Source organism: Saccopteryx leptura, chromosome 5, assembly GCF_036850995.1.
Source record: "Saccopteryx leptura isolate mSacLep1 chromosome 5, mSacLep1_pri_phased_curated, whole genome shotgun sequence".
In the NCBI taxonomy this organism is placed as follows: domain Eukaryota; kingdom Metazoa; phylum Chordata; class Mammalia; order Chiroptera; family Emballonuridae; genus Saccopteryx; species Saccopteryx leptura.
Genome location: NC_089507.1, coordinates 157,100,387 through 157,110,016, shown reverse-complemented (window position 1 = coordinate 157,110,016; position 9,630 = coordinate 157,100,387).

Here is a 9,630-nt window from a genome sequence, read left to right as displayed (position 1 = left end):
GCTGGGGAGAGATGAGCTCAGGCCTGGGGCCGCATCCCTGGGTCTCGAGCACGAGGTCTGGGCTTATCAAACAGGGGACTTCCACACAGGTCCCACTGGTGACCTCAGTGCCACCAGTGAGGTTGCCTGAGCCCTCTCAGGTAGAAATCTCTCTTGGCCCAGGAACCACCCGTGTCTGAGCCACAAACACATATGATCTGGAGCAAATATTCTGTGGATGACCATAGCCACCTCTTTGAATCCCCAAAACTCCAGTCAAGACCCGTGACTTGTCCCCTTCCTTCCAAGGACCCCTTAACTGCTCCTCTGGCCTCTTCAAGCCTTGCTCAATCCCTTCTCCCTGGGGCCCTCCCCAAGTCCGAGCTGCCTCCCTCCTCGCCTGCCCCTGCGTGGTGACCGCACCTCCTGCCCAGCCTGTCCCTTTCCCACCCCCACCCCCAGCCAGTGCAGAGACCCAGGCCACAGCTGGGCACTCTGTCTTCTTCACGGGCCCCTGCTCGGGCCCTGCTGCGGAGGGCCCAGGGTGTCGACCCCAACAGAACACATCCTTCCATCTCCCCACAGAGCCCACTGCCACAGGACAGGAATCTGGGCTCAGAGGTGTGGCAGAATGTGCCACTTTGGAAGGTTACAGACCATGTGTGCCCAACAGGCGGGACAAGATGTCACAGTGGGGAGGGGAGGCTCCAGGCGAGCAGGCAGGCAGGTGGTTTTATGCACAGCGTTCCTGGCAGAGACGTAGCTGCACCCAGTACCAGCATGGAGCCTTGGCAAACCCTCCTCACAACAAGCAGGCCAGGGCTCCCCTGTTAGTCTCCAGGGTTCTGAGGCCAAACTCCGCCAAAGCTGCTGAGAAGCCAGGACCCATGCCACGGGGTGCAGAGCGGAGGCTGCTCCCATGCCCTTTCCAGCTCACCACCTGGCTAAGGACACGCCCTGGCCTGCCGCAGGGCTGCACTGGGGGCTGAGGCCCTGCCTCCGTGGGGTCCCTCCCTGCAGCAGGCCTTCCTCGGACCCGGCCCGTACTCGGCCTAAGGAAACCACTGTGGCCCCTGGGTAATTCCAGGCTCCTTCTGCCGTTGCTAGGAGCCCACTGCCACCTGTCAGGAATCCGCAGTCAGGGTTGTGGCAGAATGCACTGTTTTTCCCACACTCGTATTTTAAAAGGTTACAGACCATGTGTGTGTAACAGGCAGAACATTAGGTCACTTGTCTCACTTAGAACAATAATTCGTTTTGCTAGGGGTCAGGTTGACACAAAGAATCTGTCCAAACCAGGTCTCTGGATGGGACTTAGCCCTCCCCTCAAACTAATGAAATTTTCAACTCGTGGGTACTTGAGTTAATAAAGTGTGCCACACATCTGCTCAGGCCGCTGGCAGAAGAAAGCCCTGGGTTCAATTTTGAGATCACTGACATAATGTTTGAGTGGCCTCCCGCTGGTGCCCGGTGGGACACCAAATTAAGGAAAGCCGCACAGTGAATGTGTGAGAAAAAACATTAGAGTCTAAACACAGAGGCCCTGGCTCCCCAAGGGGAGGGCGCGCTGCGGGGAGAGGGTCCACTTCACACCAGCGGCCTACAGGTAATGAATTATTTTAAAGGAAATTGGCACCAACATAATCTTAGGTCAAAAAGGCGAAAAAAGTAAAAAGACTACGTTTTCTATGGCTGTTGGATTAAGTGCTAACATATAAACGTGATCGGTGCTGAACACAATATAAAGCTGCGGGTGAGGATATAAAACTCCCCCCGGGGAGGTGAAGGTTCGAGTACCATGGCCCCCTGAGGACCTAGCCCCCTCCTCCTGTGCCCCACCTGGGGGGGGGGCAGTCAGGTCTAACAGAGGCCTGCTCAGGCGCAGGGAGGGAGCAACCCACCTCCCTGGAATATAAACTCTTCACTGGCTTTCCCAGGGGCCCACAGACGGAAAATCAAACTAGAAATCCTTCACGGTGTGCTGACCCCCTAGAGACTCACCCATGCTGGAGCTCAAGGGGACAGAGGGCCCCGAAGTTTTCGTGGCCTTCCCCTGGGGAGGAGGGGGAAGGCTTCTTCATTTCACAGGCTGGCTCCCAGGAAATAGGATTGTGTTTGCTTTGAAGTCATTTTAAACCAAAGTGAGGCCAGGTGCACCCCAAAAGCTAAAGTGGGAGGGGCACCTGTCAGGACTGAGACCACTGGCACTGCCCCACCTCTCCCCTAGTCCCGCCTGGTGGGAGAGAAGGTGCCGAGGTCTCCCCACGGCTGCGGAGCAGGCCCCACGCAGGAGCCTGAGACTGGAGGGCTGGGAGGCGCACAGCTGAGGGAGGTCAAGGCCACACCTCCGCCCTCATGGCTGGCCCCGCCCTGCTGCGCTGGGGGCTCTGCTGGGGAACCGTCTTAAGTGGCTGCTTGTCCTTTTTTTCTTTGTTCCTTCAAGTGCCTCCCGTGTGCTTTGAGGGCCTTCTCCATGGGGTGAACAGAGGGCCAGGGTACCATGGGCATGCCGGGGTGAATAAAGGAGCCTGCACAGGGTCTCTGTGGCCCAGCACTAGGGGGGCTCACACGTGAGAAAGGAGCTTCAGCTAATGTGGCCCCGAAGGGCTTTGCAGCACCCCTCAACCTCACCCCTCCCCTTCCACAAGAACACGCCGCATCTTGTCCGGCCACCTCCCAGAGTCTCCACTCTGGGAAGCCTTCTCTGACCCAGTTCCCCAGCCCCAAGGACCCTTGTTCTTCTGAGCCATCAGCCCTCTCTTTTCCTGGCTCTTTGACCTATACACTCCCCCAACAGGCCTGGGCTTCACACATGTCAACCCCTCTGAGTGCACCAGGCCCAATTCCCTGGCAGGGGTGCTGCAAACCTTTGAGATCAACTTTGGGCATATTTTGGGGGGTGCCAGAAGCCCACCCTCTAAGGGAAAGCCATAGCCCCTTTCCGGGTGAGAATTCAGCAAGTGAGAGAGGAACAGCATGGGGAGGTGGGGCTGGCCCCCATGAGGGGCCACACCGTGATTAACGATGCTCCCTGGAGGCTTCTAAGCAACTGCACGTGGCCGCAGTGGAATGCAGAGCGAGCTGCCTTCCCTGCTGCCCAGCCCGCAGCAAGCTCCAGGGTTTCTCTCTCGCTGGGAGAAATGTCCACGCTTATAATTTCCAACATTCAGCCAAGATCTCCCCAAAAGGAAAAAAAAGAGCTTTTTCCTTATGTCCCATCCTCCAACTAGGGACACAGAGAGAACAGACTCCAGGGCCTCGACTCATGGATCTGATTCCCACTCCCTCGTGAGCCAGAAGGTGGCCTTGCGAGGTCACTGGGCTATTCTGTATCTCCATCTGGTCTTACGTAAAAGTAGGATAATAATAATAATACAGTAGCTCTCCTCCCGTATCCGCTGGGGATTTGTTTCAAGACCTCCAATAGATGCCTGGAACCTCGGACGGTACATACAGTCTAAACCACATTCTATGGCTTTTCTTATACACACATACACTTTACAGCTTCTGTTTGGAGTATCCCAATTGCCAGCATCACTACTCTAGCGCGTTGGGACCATTCTCAAGTAAAATAAGGATGATTGGAGCATAAGCACTTAATACAGGGACAGTCTAGCTGATAAACTGTACTGCTACTAAAAGACTAAAGGGCAGGTCACATATACAGCATGGATGAGCTGGACAAAGGGATGGTCCTTGTCCTAAACGAGACAGAATGGGAACAGTGCACGATTGCATGCTACTCAGGATGGCGCTCAACTTAAAAGATGAATTGTTTACTTCTGGAATGTTCCATTTAATGTTTCAGACCACGGTTGACAGAGGTAACTGAAACCATGGAAAGGGGGACCTCTGTACCTACCCGGGTGAGGTCTTGTGAAAATCATAAACCCCAATTGGTGTCACTTATTCAGAGTGGTCAATGTCCGACACAATGGAAGTGCTCTATCAGTGACTGCCATTTCTACGCTCGGATGGTCTGACTTCGGAAACCTGCTGTTCCCTGAGCAGCCTCTGCCTCCGTCACCATCTCCAAAACAGCAGCGAGCTCCTATAACATGTGCTACCCAGGGAACCTGGAGGCCTTGTTGGGACTGTTCCTGCCTCTGCCCGCAACTCAGAAGCAGCATCTACACAGGCCTCAAAACGCGGAGAGGAGGTTTCTCAGGTGACAGGGCCAGTGTAGATGGCTGGCCTGGGTACCAGCTGGGCCACTCCTGCATGCAGCCAGGAAGAAGCTTGGTGACATCCTCCCGTCCTCCCCACAGTCCCTGGGAGCCCAGGCTCCAGGGAGAGTGCATAGAAGATGGGAGCAAGCTATCGGGGAGGAGCAACAGTTCACAAGATTATCAAAAGTGATGTAACGTGGGCCTGGCGCAAAGTCCCCACGTCAGCTGTGGAGCCCAGAACTCAGTAAAGTGAAGAGGCCACTCCAGGAGAACCCCCTGGCCTTCTCATGCCCTAGTCGGCCCCTCAGGCCTCAACCCCAGGGGACCTGACATCAGTCCCATGTCACACTTCTCCAGACCACAGCAGTCCTATTTGTACAATGAGACCATCGAACCAGGTGGTCTCCAAACACCTTCAGGGGCTGCTAGACTGCGGAGGGGTCCCTCCCGTCACCATCGTAGTCATCATCAGGAACAATAACTGAACTCACAGATACACCACTTCCTGTGTGCAAGGCAGTGTTAATAGTATTACAGGTATTACAACAAACCTGTAGTAATGTGGTCTTTATTTTACAGGTAAGGAAACTGAGGCTCAGAGAGGTTGAATAGCTTCACTTTTCACAGCTTATAAACAGCAAACTGGGCTGAACATCTAGATCTGTATGATCTCCAGACTGTACCTGGAAACATATCATAGTACAGTACATAGTACAGTACAAATGATGACACCAATGTGAAGGTCCCCGTGCCAGGCACACCGTATGGATGCCATCCCGTTTCCCCTTTACAGCAGCCTGACATCAAGGGGAGTGTGGCCATCCCAGTTGTACGGGGAGATTAAATAACTTGTCTAGAGCCCACAGTGTGCCCTTTCTAACTTGCAAGTCCCCCCTGCCACCTTCTTTACTGAAACACCGACTCACCTTACCAGAACCTACTTTCCTAGTCACATACCCAAGTTCATGTCTGGTGGCAGCAGAACTTCTGTTCCCCCTCTGACACAAGGAGCACCATGCCAGCTATTAAAGTTGCAAATACCTCTAAACCAACTGGTACATAGCAGCTTCCACAAGCTCTTCACATGCTCAAATAAATTGTTAAAATGTTCAGTATGCCTCAGGTGTCCTTTTAAAAACATCAGGCACGTGCATGCACATGCAGATACACACTGGTTACTCTCTGCGGGTGGCCTTCCTGGGACAGTTACAGGAATTCCCACAAGAGTGCGTCACAGGACTTTGCTTCTCAAATGTATTCCTGTGCAGTTCAGCCGACACCCCCCCCCCAACCTGAGCACAAATGGGGAGCTCCCTCAGCTCCCTGGCTCCGACTCCAGACAGAATCACGGGGCTGAGACAGGCCCAGGAGTGGAGACGGGCTCTACTCTTTCCATCAACAAACATTCAGTGTGCACCTGCCCCACGCCAGATGCTCTTCTAGGAGAGAACAAACACGCAGATTTGGTTCTGTTTGAAGCCCACAAAGCCTCAGTGAACTGTCAGTCAGGGGCTTGGGGACTCTTCCTGCTGGGGCCATAGACTCCACCTCTGTTCTTTGAGGTGTTCGGGTCTCAGAACCTCTCACATCTCTCCCAGCTTGGACTTTCATCAGGGTATCTTCCAGAGACGTCTAATCTGTCACAGCCAGTAGAGCAGCTGAGCCTCTGAAGAAAGGCCTGCAGGGTCTGAGCAAGGTGAGGACAGCAGCCACTGTGGTCTCAGCCACAGGCCACAGGCTAGAGCTTCTCTGGGGAGTAGGTTACTTGAGTGAGATGCTCCTGAAATAAAACCCACCTCACCCAAAGAACTCCTGCCGGCCGGAGTCCTGACTGCAGGGGACACACACTGCCAGGCACACGCGTGCTGTCTCTGCTTCACTCTAGGAAGAAGGGCCCCCAGGGACTTCAGAGGTGACAGTGATGAATGAAAACAACCAGGCCTGCCTGTCAAGACCAACAGGGCTGTTTGAAGACAATTTCAACCAAATTTCTGTGCTCTGGAGTCATGCATTCCCCAGGGCTGCAGCCCCTGGACCAAGCCACTCTCAACTAGGACCACCTGCTTGTGGACAATCTGAAGAAGACCTGTGTCTTCCCCAGCATGCCAGGGTCACACCCCATGTTAGCCGCCAGCTCAGCACCAGGCACAGAGGGTAACCCCATAGTATGCTGACTGCATTTGCCTCCAACAGACTCAGTTCAATAGAGGCAGGGTCTTTGTCTCAGACCTTTCCTTGCATCCCCGCGTGTCCTATCCACTTCCCTTCCCCTGCCACCCATCACCTCTCCCCTTGTGCCACCTCACTCCAAGTCCACATCTGCGAATAGGGTCAAAGCAGGTAGCCGGTTTGCTGGACAGATCCTGCCTCCAGGGAGGTAACTTGAATCTTCCGTGCTGCTCACCTCCAGCCCCCCTCTGCACCTGCAGCCACTCCGGGCAGAGGAGGCAACATCTGCACACCGGCTGTCCCTAACCCAAGAGACAGATATTTTATACACAACCTCGAGGTTCAGGGAAAGGCCCACAATTGGCTCCAAGCCAACTTTCAAAATTGAGCTAAAGCTTAAAATGTGCCAAAAATGCTCAGCCCAAGATAGGAATTTACAGAGCGTTGCTCAAGCCATGGTCGTTAGGCCGGCCGTGCATTCCTCACAGGACAGAGGGCTCGTGTAGGTCAGCGGTCTTGGAGCTGTTCTGGGCCCCCAAGTCCTCTCTAGCATGGGGATCTTCTCCCCTGGCCTCGCCACCCAAACTTGCACTTCACAGGGGTCCTGTGTGTCCCGTCTCTGCAGTCCCCGCCCCTGACAACCAGCTGGACACCAGAGAGCCTCAGGCATGGCCAGTGGGAAGGAGGAGATGCACTGTTCCTCCCCCTCCCGTCCTCATCAGGAACAGAACAAGGATGGAAAAGACAAGGACGAAACATTGCTTTGACTCACCTTGGTATATTTACCATTTCCTCCCGAGAAAGCAAACTTAGAAAAAATTCAGCCCACTCAGTAGCATCAAGACTTTGTAAAACATAAAGTGTGCCCATTGAAATGACCGGGTCTGGTGGTCTTGAGGCCTGAACTTTGTACTCTGACCTCAGTGCCCAGAACAAGGTGGTCACTGGCGTTCAGCGGAATCACGCTCTGGGGTGCTCGTGAGCATCAGTCTGGGTTCTCTAACGGGGACAGGAACCAGGTGGTCACTGGCGTTCAGCGGAATCACCCTCTGGGGTGCTCGTGAGCATCAGTCTGGGTTCTCTAACGGGGGACAGGAACCAGGTGGTCACTGGCGTTCAGCGGAATCACGCTCTGGGGTGCTCGTGAGCATCAGTCTGGGTTCTCTAACGGGGGCAGGAACCAGGCTGGTTCTCTGACTTGGTTTTGTTTTGGTCTGTTGTTTACATCTCTCCCTCTTCAGACTCTCGCCATATTAGGTTTATGCCACACAAAGAAGGCTCTAGATCTCCAGCCCAGCCAAGAAGGTGAGCATTGTGGGGCCGGTGAGAACTCAGATTCATGGGAAATCGGCGGTCAGCATGAGCGGGGGGCCCCACCACCTCCTGACAGGAGCGAGCGTGCCCCCGGCCCTCCAAAGGCTGTTGACACTGGTAGTTTCTGTGGCTTCAGCTCTCTCTATGTATGTTAGGTGTTTCCAGCTTCTAGCTTTTTACTCAATTATGTCTCCCATAATTATTGCCTGGTAGATGAAATAACGTCTTGGAGGAGGAAGAAGTCAGGCACCACCAAGTTTTACCACGTGTCTGGAGCCTTAAGGAAAATGACCACTTGCCATGTGGCAAACAGAAGGGCATCAGAAAATGTGGAAACAGAGCGGGGGCAGGGGTCCTGGCTCTGCTCCAGTGTCCCCTGATGTCTTGGGAAAGTCCCTACCTCCTTCATCTTCAGTGTCCTTAGTTTATTCAGAGGGAGGCCAAACAGCAGAAAATCTCTGAGGGCCTGGAGAGCTGCCTCCCGGAAAAGGTGCTGAGACAGCGAAAGCCCAACCGGGGGCCACTGAAGGGGCCGCTGCACTGGCTGAGGGGCGAGCCCGGGGTCCCTCCCCTTGGCCCTCAGAACCACACGAGCAGCCAGGTTCCCTAGACACATGAGGAGGAAGACACAGGGAAATGAGAAGTAGGACAGCCTAGGGGGCCCTTCCTCCCAACTCTGGGGTATGTGGCAGGCTTCCCCATCACTGCACACAGCAGAGGCCCCAGGCAGTGACCCGGACTGCCCACTGGCCTCCCTTTCCCACCCAGCATTGTGCTCAGGCTTCTTCTGATGGACAGGGGTCCAGCCAGCCCGCCCCAAGCCAGCTGGCCTGTTCTATGACTCTGTGCAAGTAATACCGGTGTTTAGGCTCAAAAAGACCTCAGATCACCATAACAACTCCGTGGGTGAAATGGATGGTAATCCCCACGCTCCAGGACCCACATGGTGTCTCTATGACACTGTGGATCACAGTGGCACACAGCCAGCACTGTGACAACCATGCTCTGCTCCTACCTGTCTTTCCTCCCTCTGCCCTGGGAGACAAGACTGGGGCTGTGTTTGCATGTCAAGCAGTGGGGATTCGGGGTCTAGAAAGGCGGCAGAAGAGTGAGCAAGGAAGCAGGGGAGTGCTTGCCCACTCCAGACTGTGAGACAGGCTAGACCAGCACCTTCCTAATCCTCTCTTCAGTCCCTTTGCTCCAAGTAAAGCCCAGGCATTGAGGATTCAAAATGTGCCTCACAGGCATCCTTAGGCCCTGGCTCCTTATTAAACATTTCCATACTCATTTAGGCACAATCAGAATTTTTTAATCATCTTTTTGAGCATCAAATTTGGGGGATAGATCATTTCCAGATGTGATTGTACATACCAAAAAAAAAAAAAGAAAGAAAGAAAGAAAAGTACCCTCATTGATTAACAAATGATTTCTAGATGGAGAATACATGTAATTAGCAAGTGCCAGTTAAAACCTGCATCAAGCTTTGCAAGCGGTAGAGAAGCCAGGTCCCCCTGGGCTAGTCTGTCTCTTTCCAGCTGAGGGCTCTTTCCCAGGCTGGCTCCAGATGCTCCTGTTTCAGACCAGAGCAAACAGGAGCTGGAGAAGGAGCTTTGGCCTCCATCAGAGTCTCTCTCCCACCTCCGTTAGTGATTTCCCACCGGCCCCCATGCTTTGAGTCAAGGGCAAGAGCAAATGATACGTGGAGGAAGAATTCAGAGTTGCCGATCCAAGGAGAGCTTTCTAGTCCGTACTCTACAGCAGTGATTTTCAACCTTTTTTGAGCCGCGGCACATTTTTTACATTTACAAAATCCTGGGGCACACCAACTACCAAAATGACACTCTAACACAGTACATATTATACATATAGTTAATAATATAGTTTCTAAATGTATTTATACTCACTTAGTGTGAAACCTGGGCCTGTTTCAATGAACACAAAAGGGATATCCTGGCAGGAATGGTAGAAAGACACACACAAAGCTCTTCCTCAACAGTTC